The sequence below is a fragment of the Zalophus californianus genome, chromosome 14 (genome assembly GCF_009762305.2).
Source record: "Zalophus californianus isolate mZalCal1 chromosome 14, mZalCal1.pri.v2, whole genome shotgun sequence".
Classification (NCBI taxonomy): Eukaryota; Metazoa; Chordata; class Mammalia; order Carnivora; family Otariidae; genus Zalophus; species Zalophus californianus.
This window is the reverse complement of record NC_045608.1, coordinates 83,950,877-83,972,990: the sequence shown is the minus strand read 5'-3', so window position 1 is coordinate 83,972,990 and position 22,114 is coordinate 83,950,877. Positions and strand designations below refer to the sequence as shown.

Here is a 22,114-nt window from a genome sequence, read left to right as displayed (position 1 = left end):
TTCAACGAGACTCCACGCTGAGCATGGAGCCCAACACAGGGCTCGATCTCAAGACCTTGAGATCATGACCTGAGCTAAGACCAGGAGTCGAAGGCTTAACTGACTGAGCCACCCAAGCTCCCCTAGAGGATTTTAATTAAATATCAAATACAGATAGCATGTTTTACAGATAGAACAATAATTGAATGAAAAACTGAGTTAATATTTTGCAGTTTTAATAACAAGTCTTTTTAGAAAACCATATTTAAATCCATATGACAACCTTGCCTTTCTTAAAATTTTCATTAATAAACAATAAAGTTCATACTGATATGAAATTGTTTGTATCAATGCCTGGGCCTTGCCAAAAAATTGAAAATAGAAATGACTGAAATATAATTAATTAGAATGAATCTCCAGTTTTCCCCAACCTTGACTCTAACAATGAATGAGAGGGAAACTCTATACCAGCAGGAAGGTGATAATGAGCTGATGGCTACTTAGGGACTACAAATGGGATCAGGGTTCATGAGAAATGAATAATAACTGATAACTAATTCCCACTGCAAGTAGCCCAGAAGTATTCCAAGTCAAGAAGTTATGCAAATACCAAAAAAATAAAGATCTTTATAAATGTTACTTATAATTACTAAACTTTCCCAAAGTGTTTTTACTTACATTCACTTCTGCCATTATTCCCAAAATTTGATTGACATATCTTTATAATGCTGGGTTGCTAGTTTACTTTTCTTTCCAATAAATTAAACATTTTAATTTAAAAAAAGCGGCCATGGAATCATAGTAAGGAAAATATCCTATAATTTCATGAAGTCTGTTGATAGGAATCAAGAGAATGTGAGGGATAAGAAAATATCTCTGCCCAACAGTGCAGGGGTAAATCTACCCTTCCTGCAACATGTACCATGTGTGTGAACTTGTATAACAGATTTCTCTGTGTATTTTCTCATCTAGAAAATCAGAATGATAATTACATACAATTCATAGGTTTGTGTGAGAATTAAGAGTGTAGATGTACGAAAAAACTCTTAGTAGTGTCGTCCCTGAGCAAATAGCTCCTATTTTGATTCAGTTATATATTACCATAAATAATATGTCAATTCATTTTGTTATTACTATTTTGCTTTTGAAATTGAACTATCATGTAAGGCCAAAATGATAGATGAAATAAGACCTAATAATATCATCACGTTATTTCACTAAACCTCTTTAATAGATTTTCTATGGTCACAAAGGTTATGGTTTAAACTAAAACTTGGCTACTCCATTGTATTTATTACAAGAAATCCTAGTTGAAGCATTTAAAATAATCACAGGAAACTTGTATTGGATGCTTCAGAGAGAAGGGTGCTCAGGGAGATTTGTTCCCAAGCTATATGTTAAATATTTATGATATCAAGGTCAATACTTCATCAAAAGGAGTTTGGGAGAAAATAATATAAGAAAAAATATTCTGGAAAATTATCTGTGGGATAATATCACCTTGAGATTTCCTAGGGTAAATGATCTTTCCCCACACCTTTTTTTTTTTCAATAATGTTTCTATGTTTCTGGGGTAAATGGAAGTTATATGTTGACACCAGTAATTAACATCATAATGATATTGCCAGAAAGAAACCAAATGTAGAAAAGCAATCTTGATAAGAAAAAATTGATGCTTGGCAACATATGGGCTGACAAGATACAGAACTGTATGCAAAATATTAGTTATAAATAATTTAAATACTGACACATAATGTATGGGGAAATATTATGTAAATCCTACCATATTCCCTGTTTCCCTCTAAAAATATTCAATATCTTATTTGATGATTTCAATGATAAATTAGTCCTGATTCAAATAAAAATGAGTTTAACTTTGGAAAGATAGGTACTTCTATATTACAATGTAAGAAAATGTACTTGTCAAAATAAAAATGTTGAACAGCAGTATCAGTCAAGTGGCGGTTAACATGGATTTATCTCTCACATTTTGATTCTGCATATTTTCTATTGATTTATTTAGTATTCATGTAGAGACCTTGAAAAATGATTCATTTTTGCTGATGGATGTAGGGGGTGGAACTGCATCATTGCACAGAAAATGCATTAACTGATATGATAACACAGTCATAAAAGTAATAGGAGTCATTACTACCAAGAACTAGCACTATGATGCCTATAAACTTTTTCCCTGATTTTTAAAATCTATATTAAATAGAAATTTCACCAAGATTTTAAGCCTATGGGGATTTACCTTATAGTCAGTAAATAAACTGAAATTAATCATCTCAAAGGCAAAGAGTTATTTTTGTTCTACAGGATATACTTTTTACTTATTTATTTTTTATATGATTAAGATGTGAAATAAAACAAGGTATGTGTAAAAATAAACAAGGTGTGTGTATAGAAAAATACATACATCTATTAACTCCTTATAGCCAAACACTCATCATATTTAGTTTGGCCTGTAATTATTAATGTTCCACTGGAAAACTCTGACCTACATTAAGAACCTATGATCAACTACATTAGTCACGATTCTCCAGGATTCTCCAGGATTCTCTTCTCTGAGCAAGAGAGATTTATTATGAGAAATTGTCTCCTCATAATAAATGACCAGGAGAGTCAATGACATAAATCCCATTTGAAGGACTGAAGAAAATGAGAGGCAATAACCCAGATCAATCAGTGAGGCAAGGAAAAAGAGGTGATTTCTCCTTCCTTAATCTTTTGTTATAGTTGGGCCTTCAAAAGATTAGTTGAGGCCCACTCATATTGGGGATGGCATTCTACATTACTGAGTCCACTGATTCAAATCCTAATCTCATCCAGAAAACATTCTCATAGACACACTCAGAAATAATGTTTAATCTGGGCACCCCAAAGCAGGTCTCCTTGACACATGAAATTAACTGTCACACCAGATATGCTGATCGATCACTAGAAGAATCAAGAATTCATAGATTCTCTCACTTTTTGACCTCACATCTTGGCTTATACATAACTTCTTCCATAAAGATTTTCCTGTTTCCTTGAGATTTTATCATTTATTCATCAAATCCTATATTATTCCATAGGCTTGATGAGATGTTATCTTGATTTTACTCTATGACGAAAATGAGGATAGCTAACATTTAACAAGAGGTTACTTCTTTGTACACATCATCATTCAATAATCTTACACTAAAACATGTTACAAAAGGATAACTTGGAATTCTATTCAGATTTAATATTTACTGTTACATATTCAAGCAATTCCAATTTTCACATAATATTAGGGTTTGTAAATTCTACTTGACAAAATCTTTACACTCTTCTATTGTGTGGTCATGTTTCCAGACTCCAAAAGAAAATAAGTATCATTTCATACAAGCAATTTAGTAATTTTCACCAATTCTAGATTAAGTCAAAAGATCTTTTTATTTGTTTTTTATTTTTATTTTTTTTTCATCTGGGTACAGTATACTTTATTGAAGGTACATGACAAGGTAGGCCTCCTCAAGCCCCTCCTCTTCTTCATGGCGTCTGGGATGAAAACTCTGTAGAGGTCAGGAGATTCTCAGCATGTTGGGGGATGAGTTGGGGTGAGGACTCCCCAGCAACTGAGGGCCTCTCCCTTCCTCTTGCTCTCACTAGGGCTGGTGGTCCAGAGGCTCTTACTCCTTGGAGGTCATGTGGACCATAAGGTAAACCACCTGGTTGCTCTAGCCAAATTCATTGTCATACCAGGATATGAACTTGACACAATGGTCATTAAGTGCAATGCCAGCCCCAGCACGGAAGGTGGAAGAATGGGTGTCACTGTTGAAGTAGCAGGAGACAACCTGGTCATCAGTGTAGCCCAGCATGCCTTCGAGGGGACCTTCCAATGCCTGTTTCATCACCTTCTTAATATCATCATATTTGGCAGCTTTCTCTAGGCAGCAGTTCAGATCCATAACTGACACACTGGGGGTGGGAACATGGAAGGCCATGCCAGTGAGCTTCCCATTCAGCTCAGGGATAATCTTGCCTACAGCATTGGCAGTATCAGTAGAAGCAGGGATGATGTTCTGGGCAGCCCCTCGGCCATCACACCACAGCTTCCCAAGGGGGACGTCCACGGTCTTCTGGGTGGTAGTGATAGCATGGACTGTGGTCCTCAGTCCCTCCACCATGCCAAAGTTGTCATGGATGACCTTAGCCAGAGGGCCCAAGCAGTTGGTGGTGCAGGAGGCATTGCTGGTAATCTTGAGGGAGTTGTCATACTTCTCATGATTCACACCCATCAGAAACATGGGGTCATCAGAAGAAGGGGCAGAGATGATGACCCTCATGGCCCCACTCTTCAAGTGAGCCCCAGCCTTCTTCATGATGTTAAAGACCCCACTGGACTCCACAAGATACTCAGCACCAGCATCACCCCATTTGATGCTGGCAATATCTTGCTCCTGGAAGATGGAGATAGGCTTTCCATTGATGACAAGTTTCTCGTTCTCACTCTTGACTGCTGTTGAATTTGTTGTGGGTGGAATCATATTGAAACATGTAGACCATGCAGTTGAGGTCAATGAAGGGGTCCTTGATGGGGACAATATCCACTTTGCCAGAGTTAAAAGCAGCCCTGGTGAGCAGGAGCCCAATATGGCCAAATCCATTTACTCTGACCTTCACCATTATGTCTCTGTAATGCACTGTACCAGAAGATGCAGCTCTCTGTCAAACTGGAAGAAGCAGAGAACCAAAGATCTTTTTAAAAAGCCTTTAGAATGCAAGCCTCTAGTCATCTGGATGACTCTTTATTTAATTAAAAAATTTATATCATGAGTCTCTTTAAAATTATACTCTTAATTATTTGCTTTAGAATTATTTTCCTACTTACTGTCCAGACTTTCCTTTTGCAATCATTTCCCCGTTTTTCCTGCATTGTACTTCTTATTGCATTAGTATGGGTATACTGGGGTTAAAGACAGTTTTTGTTTCTGTGTATAATTTTACGTTTGGGTAGAGAGATAGTTTTTCTGGGTATGCAATTCAGAGAAGGTATCTATCAAAGCACATTAAGATATTATATTGCCATCTTCTGGCTTTAATGTTTCTTGTTGAGAAAACTATCTTTCGAAATGTCTTGATTTGTAACTGTTTTCTTTTCCTCTGGTGGCTTTTTAGACTTTAAAGTTTTGCCTTCAATGTTTGCCCTATTAATAAAATGTATCTAGTTGTACATTTAGTCTATTTTAATTAAAAATTTTGTGCCTTCTGGATCTGTGGAATAATGTCTTCTTTGATTCTAAAAATTGTTATCCATTTCTTTCTCGCATACTGTCTCTCTTCAGTTCTTTTTAATCTCTTTCTCCTTAAATTCATTTTTAAATTTGCACATTAGACTTTTGTTGCTTGCCTACCTTTTGATTCTGGGAGTTTCCTCTATGGGAGTTATATCTGTAAGAAGTGTCTCAAGATCAGTTCCTCAACTGTGGCCTCAGGGCTGGTCTTTAGATTTTTGCCCCATGGTAATTCTCCAAATCGATTGCTTTCTTTTACCAATAGCCATGGATTTTTCTTTCACCTACTATTTGTTTACACTTCTCTTGTGTGTGTGTATCTGTGTGTGTATGTGCATAGGAAGCAGTTCCTTTCAAGATTTCTCTTTCATTTCTTTGAATTTCAAAAATCACAGAAAATAATCTTTAACATAATTTATCCACCCGTAGATGGGGGAACAGGAGAATATTTTAGATTTCTAAGTTTTCCATTCTCTCAGAATCAGTATTCAGCTACAAAATTCTGCCTTTGTTGTGGTTGTGATTGTGCTTTTCAAGTGTTTTGAACCCCAGTAAAAGGCATAGATCCTGATACATATAAGGGTTTAATACATTATTTGGGCTGAATAAATAAATGAATGAGTGAGTAAGGGAGCACATCTCTTTCTATTAATACTGTCATATACATACTTTATGGAGGTTTTTGTTTACACAGAAAAAAATTATTAATTTTACATGAAATATTAAATATACAGGCAACAACATCTGATAGTTTTACATGTTTACTGGTGATAATTAATATTTCCCTTGATACACCAAATCTACAACCCACCAAAAATATTCTAATTGTTGGCATTTTAAATAAATAATGTGGATGGCATTGCATATTGAAAACTCCAACTTTATCTAAGTCTACACCTAATTCAAATGAAACAAGACTGAAAGCTGACAGAGAACACTGAGGTGTTATTTCATGTCTCTGAAACTTTTTTTTTATAATGTTTGTTGCCATAGAGGCTTAAAATATCTCTTTTTGAGAAATATCTCAGACTTCTCCTATAGTTATTCGCAGTAAATAATTTTTGAATATTTTAGGTTGTTGGGCATTGTTGGACTTATTTCAGGGCAAATTCATTTGTGCCAATATTTTCTAATCATTTTTTATTAAAATGAGATCTGGCTTTTATCTATCACTAGGGGATATCAATGTTACTGTCAGTGTGTCTCATTGTATTTCAGAGAAAGTTTCTTATTAAGGAGCAATATTCCTTTATTTGTACCCACTAAGGTATCTGAACATAGATGGCCACTTGATGTGACACAATAAATTTATTTAAGTCAAACTAGAAAAAACTCTTTCAGTTGAGAAAAAACAAAGATATTTCCCTCATACTCCTTTAAAACAGCAGCAAAAAAGGAGATGAATTTAATTTGTAACTTTTTTTTGTGGAATTCATTTCCAAACACTCATTCCTTACTTATAAATTGAGGTTATTTTTATTTGCTTTCTTGTTTCATTTAATGGAAAAATATATAAACACTTTAGTATAATGAAATTTGCAATTTTTCTTCTAGCAGATATTTTCCATGTCCTCCTTAGATAATGTTTATCAGTGAGTTCTGCTTGGTATGAATCAGATGGTGTATGTATATTGGTATATGATCCACCATGTGCAATCACAAAACTTTAATTTGGAAATGGATTAGTAGTTATCTCATTTAATCTTCCATTATTTAAAATGTTTGCTCCTTTAAGATTCTTTTTAAGCAATCATTCAACCAACACTTCAAGTTAAGCGGAAATTATTTTTAGACAATGTTAAATATGACCTAACAAATGCTCTGACAAAATATCTCCTTCATATTTTTGTTTGTTCTTAACCAAATTGAGCAATGAAAGGGCATATTTTGTCAGTAAATGTTTTAGTCATGGTTTATAAATTCTTCTCTCTCTCTTAAGGATTTAATAGACAAGGACACTACACATTACTATCAGGAAAAAATACTGTTACACATTTATCATGAAAAGACACATTACCTTTCTATTACTCCTTTTTTTAGATATTTTGTAAGATGTAGATGTGCATCATTTCATTTAATATTAAAATACCCATCACATTTACAGCAAAATTGATCACTTAGTCATATTAAGCCATCTAAATTACATGACTACATTTATTTATTTGTTTGTTTATTTTCATTTCATGATCCATCTTCCCCACCTTGCAAAAATGCATGTATATTTATGTTTCACCTAAATCTATTCTACAACATAAAAGGACAAAAACCTATTTATCTACCAATTTACATCATAATATATGTCGTTAGTGTGTCTTTCATAGAAATTCCATTTTCATTGTTTTGGCCTATGTGTAAACTACATGCAGCTCTTAATCATTGAGCACATACTGGAAGTACATTAGAGTGGCTGAATCCTCTAGTTTTTAATTAGAGAAATTAGATACCCTTAAAAACAAGCCCACTACTGCTTACCTGGGAGTATTCCCTCTCCACTCTGAAATGTCTGGACTTTAAAGTTATACAATTTGAGTGAACTGAGGAGAAATGTATGTTGGGTGAAACAGAGTTCTCATTATGGTAGGTGGCTTTCCAAGTCTGGGAATAGTAGACATGTTAGTATTGTTTTTCCTTAAAAATATTTCCAGGCATTTCAGCTGACTAGCTCAGTCAGTAGAGCACACGGCTCTTGATCTCAGGGTTGTGAGTTCAAGTTCTATGTTGGGCATGGAGCCCACTTAAAAAAAATAAAAAATAAAATAAAAAATATTTCCAGGCAATCCTCTTAATAATTGTGAAAGAAAATATTCACAACCATTTAAATTTACTTTTATGTTCACATGTAATAACTGAACCCTGATGCAGTATTGAATTACTTCTTTGAAACTTCACATTAGAAAATTATCTACCACAGCATATGTATTTCCTAAGATACATTTATTGATGCTAAATGGGAAGAGAGCATTGTTGAAATATCAAATATTTTTTAATTCTAATATCAACCATGGAATTCACTAGGGTTGCAAAGGAGAGTGCTATGAGATATCTACCTGGTGATTCATTTAGGAAAACAAGGCAACAGAATGTCTTCACATGTTACTTAATGCAGAACAAAGGGCTTCTGCAGTTTGTCTCAAGATATCATAAATACCACTCACTCCCTGGTGTAGAAAATTTTTAAAAAAAGTTAGACTTCACTGGATCCGAAGTAATGGAGTTTTCCACAGGATAGAAAAAACACTGGTGCATGTAGAAGGGAAAGCCATCCAACAAATCCATGTTCCCCACATTATCAGGATCAGGGTTTAATCATCAGAATTCTGCATTAAATGATGACCCAGGGGTAGAAATAATTTTTTACATGGGATGAGGATATTTAATTACCAAATATTATTAATCTAGTCATTTATTCTCAAATTTGACCAGTAAATTTAAAATTTTACCAAATATTAGAGAACAATAAAGGATAGATTTAGGAAATAAATCTACAAACCCTAACCATGCATATGAAAAAAAATAGTTGACACAGAAAACAGAAGGGATATTTTAAGTATAAATAGTCTCATCTGACATTTGAGAACATGCCTAATTGGAGAAGTGTAGCCTGCTGTGAAAAACCAATACTTATATTGTTGTATTCTTGGAAATTAAAAATAAAAATAATTAATAAAAATGAGAAAAAAAGTAAAAAAGAAAAAAAATCATTATTGTAATGTCTGGAGGAAGCTTTTTTTACCTGAGGGCTATTTCAGCTTCTAATTTAGAATAAATTTCATTATTTTTCCAATGAAATTTTTATGCACTGCAATTGCTAGGCTAGTAGTGCAGAGCCACAAGCTTGGGAAGCACGTATTTTGCAAGAAGGTAACTGGGTATGATTATCTGAAGCGCAACACCTCGCCTGACTTGCAGGAACCATGTTCGTTGACTTTGGGAAAGATAGAAGCATAAAGGAGCGGCGAGTTCAAACAAGGCATAGCAGCCTGGAGGTCAGCATACATATTGATTATAACTGAGATTTTCATAGTTGATTTCTCCTTAGAGAAGGTGGCCTGGTTTTATATTGTAGCATGCATATTAAGATGAGAAACATCTGAACAGCTACTGCCTAATTATTTGTCTGTGGTGTAAATTCTTTAATTTTTCACACATAGCCAGCCATGAGGGTGGAGAAGGCCACAGGTGAGCCCATGAAGGGTGGAGCTGACCGAGGCACAGCTGGTAGGGAAGTCATATCTAACTGTGAAATAAACAACTATCCTGCTGATGTTGAAAAATAAATTTTGAATTTACTCTACAAGTAATAGGCACTTGTAGGGCTTTTTATTGTTTGATGCCCAGCAGGGTGAAACCTCCCCGCCGCCAATGAATATTCAGAGCAGGGCTGTCTAAGAGACCTTTGTGTGACGACAGGCCTGCATAGTCCGTAGGACTGTGTGCAGTAGCCAGGAGCCGCATGTGGCTTATGAGCTCTTGACATAAGAGAGTAAACCCTAAAAGTTCTCAAATTAAAAATTTAAAAAAAAATTGTAACTGGTATGGTGACAGTTTTTGTATATATTGTTGTGATCATTCCATAGTATACACAAATACTGAATTATTGTTGTATACCTGAAACTAATATAATGTTACATGTCAATTATACCTGAATTTAAAACAGAAAGAAATATGGCTATTGCAATGGAGGGAATTGTGGCACTACCTGCACCTTGATTTTGGATTTCTGGTTTCTAGAACCGTGAGAAAATGAATAGCTGTTGTTTTAGCCATCAGTTTGGAGTAATTTGTTATGACAGCCCTAGGAAATTAATACAGATGGCTTCACTGAGGAATTTGAAACAAGAGCAAGTGGCAAAAAGGCCAGAAACAAGGAAGCATTCATTCATGAGCGGTCCCGCAGCACCAGGTACCACCCTGGGTCTGAGTGGTTGCAGCACCATTACTCTCACCAGACTGACCATGAAATACGATTTCACTGCCTTCTGGGCCCTTGTCTCCATGGTCACCATCCTCACCCCAAGCCTGTTTCTTCAACCTTTCCTTTAATTGTGTGTCACCCAATATAATCTATTATCTGGTTTAGGTTAACTAAAATCTATTTCAGTCATCTACAACCAAGAACTGAGGAGAACTCAATGGTTTTGAACAAGTTTCCAAAATAATATTTCTTGAGTAAAATAGTATTTACTTTTATATAAAATATATAGTATATATTTATATATAATTAATATATATAATTATTATATATATGTGTTCACTTTTTATCTCTCAAAACTTGAGGCCGTACAAATAATGTGTGCCTCAAAAGTATGATACACTTCTCAAAATAAAACACATAATGAGTTTTCTTGCCGTTTAGGGAAAACACAAGTGAGAGCCTTTTTTCACATTGAGAATTATGTTTGCCATCTGAAAGCCATGGGTGAGTGGTGAAAGCATCCACAATGGAAATGTAAATTGAGCTGAAATATTTCCTTTGGCAGCAGCTCAGTATTAAAATAAACACAGTAATCTGCAGAAATGTCATATATATTAAGATTTTTATTTAACAATAGCTATGATTTTAAAAGATTATTGCATTAGAGAGAAAAATCATGCTTCACACTGTAAAAATTTAGCATTCTAGTAATCTGTAAGAAGTGTTATTTCACATTATTATGAATAATTCATATATTTTAAATGTCTTTTTGTCTTAGCTATAATTCAGAAACTGACAGTGCTAGGTGCACATTTTCATTATTTTCCTATTCTAATATTTTAAAATCCACTTTAATTTAAATGATTTGATCAACTAACTTACCCCAAAATATCCAAGAAAGTTATGTACATGATCCAGTTTATAGAATACAAATGAATATATAGACATGTTTTTATTTATTGTACTATTTCTGCTTTATTTATTTTTATTTTTTTTAGTATAGAATTTTCTTTACTCTCTATATAATTATGGCTCTGGTAATATATTAAAATTTTTTTTTAATGCTATCTTTTCATTCTCAAATTTAAGAAACTGAGACTAGGATGTCCCTCTATGAGGGTCAGAGGGAGAAGCAGACTCCCCGCCGAGCAGGGAGCCCGATGCGGAACTCAATCCCAGGACTCCAGGATCATGACCTGAGCCGAAGGCAGTCGCTCAACCAACTGAGCCACCCAGACGCCCCTCTATCCTTTTGTTTCTTGCATGGTACATGGTTTGTGTTCTCTATAGTTCTACAATTATTTTGCGTCTACATTCACCTATGCAGTGATCTATAATGAGCCTTGATCTGAAATGATGGGGGGACGTTTAGTATTTGATAATTATAGGATATGGATCTTTTTTCTTTTTTTCTTATGCATGTGATTCTGTTATGGTGAAATGGTTTCATTTTTATTCTAGTGTGGTCCGAGGATGATCTCTGATGTTAGTGATTTATGAAATTATCTGTTTTCCACACTAAACAACTTGGTCCAGCTGCATGCCATGCAACCACAAGCTGGGAGACCCCAGGGTTACTTTCTTTTTCTTTCTCTTTCCTTATCTTCCATGAGCTACATCCTTGGCAAGCTGGGGGATCCCCTATGTAATGGTTGCCATGGAAATGTCCATCTGTGTGTGTGTGTGTGTGTTTTTAACTCATTGGTATTTAGATAATATCGCCGTGAAATGTATACAGCCAACTGCTACAATCATGGTCATTCTCTATTTCTGGGTTGAGATAGTCACACTCTAACACACAATACCATGCAATATGAACATGAGGTGGTATACATCTTAGGCATATGTTCTAGGTATCTGGGAGGGATGGTGGGTGAAGAAGCACTCTTTGGATATGTAGCCATACATTTTATTTATGTATTTATTTATTTGCTTATTCACACATTGCTTTTTTTTTTTTTATAAGGTACTAGTTTTGAATTGTGTTAACTTTGGATAATTTCTAATAGTATCAGTAGTTTCTACTAGGCCATTCGGGTCATGGCACCTCTGGATATATCTCACTTCAATTAGGATGCCCCACAAGAGTAAAGACAATTTTAGTAGCAGAAAACTGTGCTGTTCCAGCCCTGCCAATTACTTGAGAAAAGAGATCCACATCATCTCTCTGTCTTCATTCTTCTGTCCCCCACTAGATAAAAAATACCGAGGGACACACTGCAGGGGAACTGTCAATGGACATGGCAATGCCATCCTTTTAGTGATGTAAGGACGCTATATCTAGACTCATCCTCCATCTGCCTGTTCCAGGATAATAATGATTCTGCTAATGCACTAAAACAAAAACAAAGGAAAGGCAGATAGGACATTCAATATAAAGAAAGAAAATAAGATTTACCAGTGCAATTATACATTCAGGAAACTTAGTTCATTTAACTTATTTAAGAAGGATAATTCTTCTGGGCGCCTGGGTGACTTAGTCGGTTAAGCATCAGACTCTTGATTTCGGTTCAGGTCATGATCTCGGGGTCCTGAGATCAAGCCCTAAGTCGAGCGCCGCCTTGGGTTCTAGGCTCAGTGGGGAGTCTGCTTGAGATTCTGTCTCTCCCTCTCCCTTTGCTCCTCCCCACCACTCTCTCCACCCCTCTCTTTAAAATAAATTAATTATTAAAGAAAAAGGATTATTCTTCTAACTGCACCTTTAGATTTATGTTAACAGTTTATCACTCAGTTGTACTAAAGACATAAGTTTGAGATTTTTTCCTAAAAACTGGACAGATTATTTATGAATAATATAAGAGAACAAAGTCATCTCAACTGAGAACAGAAAGTATCTGAAAGCATGGACTCCCGATATAACAAAATAAACTGGATAGATGCTGAAGATTACAAAGTCAGAGGTGTTGGAATTGGAGATGAGAATGAAAAAAAATTAAACTACACTATTAAAGAAAAAGGAAAATCATGGTGCTAATTCTGTATTTAACAAACATTGTTATCGTTGCATTCTGGAGGGGGCTAAGTATAATCATTGTGTTTCTGCCTAACTTTAAGAGGATTTAAAATGTTTAAGAAAATCCAGTATTTGCTACATATAAAGAACTGGACTTGCAAAAAGCTTAGTTTATTAAGTGTGCAATCAGTGTTAAATGCTTTGGAAAATAGAATTGGTCATAGACATACATTTTGTATTTGTTAGATTATATAAGTATTATTTAACTATTAAGAGGTTATGTCTAAATAGTAATAATTTTAACGTTAGGCAAATTACGTTTTTTAAGATTTATCTATTTATTGAGAGAGAGAGTGTGTGGGCGAGAGGGGCTGAGGAGAGAATCTTTCACGCAGACTCCCTGCTGAGCGAGGAGCTGGACCACTGGATCCCACAAACCGTGAGATCATGACATGAGCTGAAACTGAGTGGACTGCCTAACCGAGTGAGCCACACAGTCACCCCCAAGCTAAATTATTTTTTAAGAAGGAAATATTTCTGTCTATTTGTTAAACTTTTTCAGAAGACATATTTTTCCCATTAAAGCTTCTGATTCTGGACCCTGATTGAAGTTCCATTGATTATAGCACTCCTTTTACTTTGTATTGCCATATAAGAATATTCTTGCAGGCACAGGGTGGTAAGATTTTTAGGACATCTGAAACTCCTGCTTGTCTCCATCATTCTTTGACACTCTATTACCATAAACTCCACCCCTTACAGTGGGCTATTCTTTTACCATGTTTAGGTAAAGGAATTTTTCCTCAAAAGGAAAAAAGGAAAAAAGGGGAATTGTCTGAAAAGTACTTTTGAAATTACTCTTTCAAATAATAATATTTTTGAAAATCAAAACTTTTTTCTTTAAAAAAGAGAAGAAACTCATTGGGTAATTACCAAGTGGGGGGAATTTAGGAGTTTCTAAGTGCTAGAAAGGGGAAATTCATAATACTAAGCTAATTAAGCATTGAAAAATAGCACTTGGGATAAGACAGAATTAGTCCTGTGTCTACACAGTTGGTTAAAACGAGTCCCTTTGTTCACTAGGTAGGAAAGTGTCTTAATTAAGTGCAGTAAGAGTTTGATACCCTGAGGTTACCTTAAGTCCATGGTCTTTATAAGCTTCAGTTTATTAGAACCTGTTGTGCAGAAACATGATGTCAGTTTTTATATCTCTTGGGCAAGAGCTGTTGTAATTGGAAATGTTTATTTTATAATCCCCAGCCTTTGAAAACCAGCAAAAAAAAATAAATAAATAAAGCTATGTTTCATCAGTTACTTGGCTCCTTTATATATTAATTTCACAAAGGAAAAAAATAACTGAGCTCTGATTTGGATTCAGAAAAATGCTATCTATGTACTTAGAGTGAGGAAAAATTAGCTGGTTGGAAGCATATGGATACTCATGATGATGATGATGATGATGGTGATGATGATGTTTCTTGGCATGTGCTGAGTGATGACACTATGCTGAGATCTCTGCATATGACTCATATTTTATCCTTGGAACAACCTTGTAAATTGAGTGCTGTTATTTCCTCCATTTTGTGGATCATTAAACAAAGCATAGCAGTGTTGGGTGGCTCCCCTAGGTGTGTACAGCTGGTGAATGGCTGACTATGCATTAAATATAATTATATCAAAACAAGAAGACAGGACCTGTATCTAGGGCCAGCTTACTAAGAAAAAGATCACCCAAGTTCTCATAATTCTAATGATCAATAGTTTATATGTAGGTAATGGAAGTACTGAGAACGTATTTTAAGCTATATTAAAGTAAAATACCTACGCTGGCTCCTATATTATCACTTTTAACTGAGTATATTTTCTTTAAACTACATACTACATTCATAAACTACATACATATATTTTCTTTAAACTACGTAAGTATTTGTTTCATAAGCAAATCATTCCTAGGAATGTTATCTTTGGATAATAAATAAAGTTAAGATAATTAAAAAAATAGAGACCTAGTTTCTTTGCTTAAGGTAATATTCCTTCAAGTAGAAAATCAGTAGTATTAAAATGAGATCTGAAACTTTTACTGACAAAGAGTAAAGAAAATAATTTATTTTTTTTTAAAGATTTTTATTTATTTATTTATTTGACAGAGAGAGACACAGCGAGAGAGGGAACACAAGCAGGCAGAGTGGGAGAGGGAGAAGCAGGCTTCCCGCCGAGCAGGGAGCCAGATGCGGGGCTCGATCCCAGGACCCCGGGATCATGACCTGAGCCAAAGGCAGACGCTTAATGACTGAACCACCCAGGCACCCCAAGAAAGTAATTTCTTAAGAAAAAAAATCCCCCATAATTTTTTTCTGTTATCTGGACTATGTAAGTCAGGTCACTCTGAATTACAAGTGTAAGAGAAATTCATACTAAAATGTCTATTTCAGAATGATCTTGTATCCTTAATATAATAATTTAAAATTCATCTGTGGTAATTTAACAAGTGAACTACTTTTCCATTTCATGTACAGTTATTGTTTAAGTAAAAATGATCTTTACTGAAAAGAGCAAATCCAGCCTTCTTCTCAGAGTCATCAACATTTAAGGATTTATAGGAAAATAGTTGATGTTAGTTTGCTATCCTGCTTGTCGCTGTGTGTTCTGTGGTTTCCGAACTGCGATACAGAGCAGGTGCAGAGGACGGCAATATCCTGCCCCTTCTGTCTCGGTAAAATAGACTAGTAATATATATGCATACTCAGAAAGATAATATTAAACAAATTTCTCCAAAGGATATAAGGAATCTAGAAGAGACACAGAAGAGAGTGGGGCCCCAGTAGATGCAGTGGAAAAGTGAGGGGCTGAATCCCACAAGGAGGCATGTGTCTCCTGTTTCTGGACATTTGAGGCCCAAACCCAGCCAAGCCACAAAGGGAATCAGATTTGAGAGAAAATCTGACAAAATCTGGTGAACTCCCTTCTGAAATAGGCAATTAAAGAAACAGAGAGGGCTTCAGAAAGGGTCTAAGTGAAATAAAAGTTGTGACCTCAAGAGGATGGGTATCATGAGCACGCTATGAAGGCACACACACGAGTTGTGTCTTTCCACAATGTCAGCTTTATTCAATCATAAAGCAAAGTTAATCACAATTATAAAGCAGGTTCAGGATTCCAAACTCAATGACAATTCACCATGTGATTAAAGTTGGCTTCTTATACGGCACACAAAGCAGGATAGAAGACAAACCACACAACAAACAGGGTAACAGAAGTGTGCAGGATATTAATGAACCAAACGCGGAGTCAGTCTGTGGGCGTGTGGTTGAGATAAGGCCTGGTCCGGTCAGGGTCAGCTCTCAGCACTTACTGCTTCTGATGTTCAAGCGGTGAGGGATCTCGGTTCTGTTCGGAGATCAATCAGCAGAGCCTTCGGTGGCGGTTGCCTTTTTTAAGTGGTCAGACATAGAGGTGTCAAGTCTGGAGAGTCTGACCATTTGCTGCCTAGTCCTTCCCTTTTTAAACGGATTCGATCAGTTTTGGGTCTCTGCAGACCTCTGGTTCTTCTCCTTATCAGTTCTGGGGTGTCAGCTGAGGCTGGTCCAGAGATGTCTCCTGGCTGCAGTGCCTTAACTACTTGCATCGTTGCTCGACACAGGCTCCTGCTGGACACGAGAGACTCCATGTTGCCATCTACAAAGGGACACAGGCTCAGGGGCCAAACTTCTTACACTGAGTAGCCTGTAGTATTACTGAGCAGTTAAGTTTGCCCTACAACTTCAAGGACAAGACCAAGGTGTTTTTTGCCTTTCACCAGGGAAGCAAAGCAGCACTCCCTGGAATTAAAAATGATAATGCCTCCCTAGAAATCATGTGACCTCCCATGAGATCACACACAGTAGGTAGATGATATTTTCTTACCTAAAAATAGCAGCAAATTCCACACGTAACATAAAAAAAAATGTGGGATTACCATGTCTAAAGAAATTGTTAACCTAAAATTACTAGAAATTGCTAGGATAAAATCCCATCTGGTTAAAAATAAATTAATGGCTCCTTTCCAGACCTTTTTTTTAAATTTGGATTTCATAAAACTAGATACCATATTTAAGGATCATATTGGATTCTAACAACAGAGTAAATCAAACAAAGTGCTTCTGTGTTCCTTTTTTGGGTTAATTGTGCAATCACAACAGAATGGGGGTTGAGAGGTCATGATGGGTTAACGGATACAAAAATAAAAATTTCCAATAAGTGTTCTACACAATGTTGCTACATCTCTATTTATTTGGTGCAAAAGTTAAAATGTCTGTGCAAGGGCTAAATATCTGAAAGCCATTTGTGAATACATTAAATGATGTATAAAAACAATTTAAATGGTGATTGAACAAAATGTATTAGTTAAAATATCTTTTAGGAATTGGTCCTTTATGAGTTGGGAAAATGGTCTAAAATCATTGACCTTCAATATTCTCCCCCCTAAACTCTTAGATGTTTTTCTAGTTTAGTATGGGTTTCTTTGAACATCTAATGCCAATGAGCAGTGATATTGTAGGGATTTTTTTTTCAAGTTATGCAGAAGGCTATCTCTTCATTCGAGATAATTAAATTGAAATTTATGGGACATTTTTGAATGGCTTAGTTGTCTGTTACAGATTATGTGTTTCTATTACCATTGTCTAAAGAAAATGTTTCCCTGTTTAGGTACTGAACAGTATTTGTAAAATGTATTGCATGGGAGACAATTACTTTAATGTTTTTCTCGTCCTTACAATGCTCTAGCAATTGAGCAAAGACATAGGATTTTTTAAATAATTTTTATTGTTATGTTAATCACCATACATTACATCATTAGTTTTTGATGTAGTGTTCCATGATTCATTGTTTGTGCATAAACACCCAGTGCTCCACGCAGAATGTGCCCTCTTTAATACCCATCACCAGGCTAACCCATCCCCCCACCCCCCTCCCCTCTAGAACCCTCAGTTTGTTTTTCAGAGTCCATCGTCTCAAATCAAAGGCATCCAAATCGGCAAAGAGGAAGTCAAACTCTCACTCTTTGCAGATGATATGATACTGTATGTGGAAAACCCAAAAGACTCCACCCCAAAACTGCTAGAACTCATACAGGAATTCAGTAAAGTAGCAGGATATAAAATCAATGCACAGAAATCTGTGGCATTCCTATACACCAACAATAAAGACATAGGATTTTAAAGAACAAATCGACCAAATTTTGTGTATTAGTGTTCTCCAGGTAAACAGAGCAAAGAGGTTGAATATATAGGAAGAGATTTATCATAAGGAATTTGCTCACATAATTATGGAGGCTGAGAAGTCCTAGGATTGGGCATCTGCAAGCTAGACACCCAGGAAAGCCAATGGTGTAACTGAGCTCGTCTTAAGTCCTGCAAATCGGGAGCACCAAGGAGAGTAGAAAATCAATGTATGACCTCAAGTAATCAGGCAAGAATTAAAAGGGGGTAAGTTTCCTTCCTCTGCCTTTTGTTCTATTCAGGCTTTCAACTGATTGGATGAGGTCCATATTGGGGAAGGCAATCTTTGTCACTGAGTTCACCAATGCAAATGCTAATCCCGTCCAAAACACTCTCAGAGACATGCCAAGAGAGAATGGTTAATTTCAGCATCCAATGGCCAGTCAAGTTGACACATAAAATTAACCATCACTTTGTGATGATACAAATTCAAACTGGGCAGGCCTCATCTTTTATCTTCATGGTTGGGGGGTGGGGCACACCACAGAGGGCCGCTCTGGACGGAGTTCTGAGTCCCTCAACCACCCTCCAGCTTTTCTACTGCCATGCTTGGGCATGAACTTCTGTTCACCTCCACTTTCCAGAGGTTTCCTTGCTTCTTTGTGCCTTCACTGTAGCCAAATGAACTTTGGAGGTTAAATTCCTTCTGCCCGAAATGTGCTTTACTATTATCTCCTAGGTTTATACGCTAGACATTTCACAATTGCAAAAGCTTCCTGACCTTGACAAAGCTCTTCCTGAATCGTTCAGGTAAAGTTGGATGCTCCATCTTCCATGATTCTGTAACACCTATAAGTGTAGCTAATAAGCCATTGATTGAACCTTCTGTAACTTTGTATCTCATTTTTATCCATGTCTCCTCCCCAGTGAATCTCTCAAGGATTGATATATTTTTTTAGCTTTGCATATTCAGCACCAAATATAGAATGAGTTAATATTTAGGGAATGTATGAGTAGAAGAATAGAGAAAGGGCATTAATCACTAAGTTGACACAAATGAAAATAAAATCAATGAAACCAACAAAGGACAATAAAGATAAACTAGACAAAATAGGAATGACCAAAAAAAAAAAAAAAAAAAACCTCAGAAATCAAACATTTGATGAAAAAAGAGTAAAATGAGTAAAACGAAGCATTGCCAAAGATGGAAATGGAGGGAGAATCAGAAACAGAAATCACAGAACATATATGGACCAGTATAGATGATGCTAAAAGAAGAACAAAGTAGGCATATGATAATATATCAGTATTTGCTCTTGACAATAGAGGCTGTTAGTGAGCCCACATGATCAATGGAATGGGTACTAATATATATATTGGATGGGAAAAGTTTTGTAAAGTGAACACAACTGCTTCTTAATTGCTAATTAAAACTCTGAAGCGTAGTTTGAGATAAACTTTATTTTAGTAGGATGGTTTTAAAGGCCATGCAAATTGTAAAGAGTTACCCTCTGTTACACTAGATCAATGAAAAAGATAACATGATGTTAAACCAGAACCATAAATCTTCTCCATCCACTTAATAATGTTTCCCAGGAGACCCCTGAGCTGCATTAAGCTGAGGAAATTGTTTTGGGCAAGGGAAACAGGTGAGAGGCCAAAAGGAATTCTTAAGATTAAAAATAACCAATAATTGAATACTTTGAATAGATGAAAAATTGTTTTCCTGCATTTGAAGAAAAGTTTTTTATAAGAATGGATAAGGCCTCTGTAAAGAATATAAGTGACAAATTCCTTTATAGGAACATGCAGCCTCTTTACTAATGTGTCAGATCCATCAGGTACACACACACACACACACACACACACACACACACACGCACACACACACACAACATAGACATACAGAGCCATATACGCTTATTGAATTCTGATACTTAGCACCTGAACAAACAACATAATATTCTTCATTTTGTTATCATATCAGTAAAAATGCAACATTAGGAAATATCTTGCATGGTTGTCATAAAAATTAAGTGAAAAATTAAAAGAATGCAAAATTCTTACTAAGCAGTATGAAACAATGTAAGTAAAATTTATAGTAAGAGCCTAGCAAATATTAAAGCATATGAAATTAATTCTCCTTTTTCTGCCATTTTTATTGACCTGTGAGAGAGAGACTAATTTGTCTCACCATTTAGTGCCCCTTTGTGCTTAGGAACCTGCATTCCTGAGAAAGAAAAAATATACAAAATATCATAGAAATAGCAGATTTTTGACTTTTAAATTCAGTTTACGATAAAGAAATGTTTACAAATGCACATAGTAAATATGTATATAAGCAGTCATATGGAACATGTAAATTGCTTTCCATGAGTCCACAAACCTCCAAGTATCAATTATTTCATTTCCGTGACAACTAAAACATAAAGAATTTACGGAAATTAAAAAAAAAGTTTGTAATATTACTACAATAAAAGACTTTTTTGATCAGTACAGTTATTTAGTTTCTGAGAAAATTATAGATGAAAGAAATTTAAAGAAATTGTAAAACATGGTTAAACTTCTAAACCTCTTAACACTAAGCTATTATTTACAGCAAAACTACTAGACAACTGAGATTTCGATATGATATACCCAGACTTCAACATTCTGATAAACTTGAACTCATTCTTGTGTTAGTCCCATCTGTCAGATTGGCTGCAGACAAACTGAGAAATCAGTTGCTGAAAGTTTCATGACTTATGGCAAAACTTTGTGCTTCAAATGAAAATACAAACAAGTGAAAATTACTTGGTGCCTTAGGAAGACAATATAAGAGTTCTCATTAGCTAAATTTAATTAGGCAATCTGTTATAGGCTGATGTCCTAAAAGACCAGGAGAGCTTTTGGTATGGGACATTTGACTTAATTTCTTTGATGACTGTGCCAATTTTCTGTCATTAACTTTGTTTTCATTTCAAAAATCAATAATCCTATGCTTGTTTCAGCTTTATTTCCATTGTAGCATTCCCACAGCTGTTTGAAAATATTGTTCCATATATATATATATGTATTATGAAATAAGTTTAAACTTATGCCATATAATAATTCAGAATTTTCAAACAACACCATCAAATTATTTGTACTGAATATACAAAATAATTTTCACAACACAAAATACAAACACAAACATATATATGCATATTTATATATAGTTTATATATATTTATATATATAAACTATATAGTTTATATATATATCATATATAATATATACATATATTATATGAACATATAAATATGTTTATATATATATAAACTATATATATATATATATATATATAAAGGAAAGAGAGAGAGAGGTAGCAGGGAAGGGCAGAGGAAGAAGAAGAATCTTAAGCAGGCTTCATGCTCAGTGCAGAGCCTGACATGGGGGTTCCATCTCACAATCCTGACATCATGACCCAAAGCGAAATCAAGAGTTGGACGTCCAACCACCTGAGCCACACAGGTGCTCCGTGACAAATGTACTTTAATAAAATATTGCAAGCCCAAAACCAGAGGTAGCAGTAAGGGAAAACTACCACATTTTTTAATCCCTCAAACCATACCTGTAACATTTTAAAACTTCTGAAATTTGAATACATCTTTAAAATAAACTTCTAGGTCTGTTGGAGGTAATGCCCCCCACCCCACCAAAAGCGATTATATAATCAGTATATGACTTATAATCAGAAATGCAATTATTACACAAAACAAGGCATGACATCTTAGTAGAGTCTGTCCATTGTGACATTCCTGGATGGACGCCAGTGTTCCGGAGT

The 22,114-nt window shown here is 35.3% G+C and overlaps 1 pseudogene; it reads right to left on the bottom strand.

Annotated features, from left to right (window-relative positions):
• Nucleotides 1-3,635: 3,635 nt before the first annotated feature.
• On the bottom strand, nt 3,636-4,496 carry LOC113912394 (annotated as a pseudogene).
• Nucleotides 4,497-22,114: the final 17,618 nt, after the last annotated feature.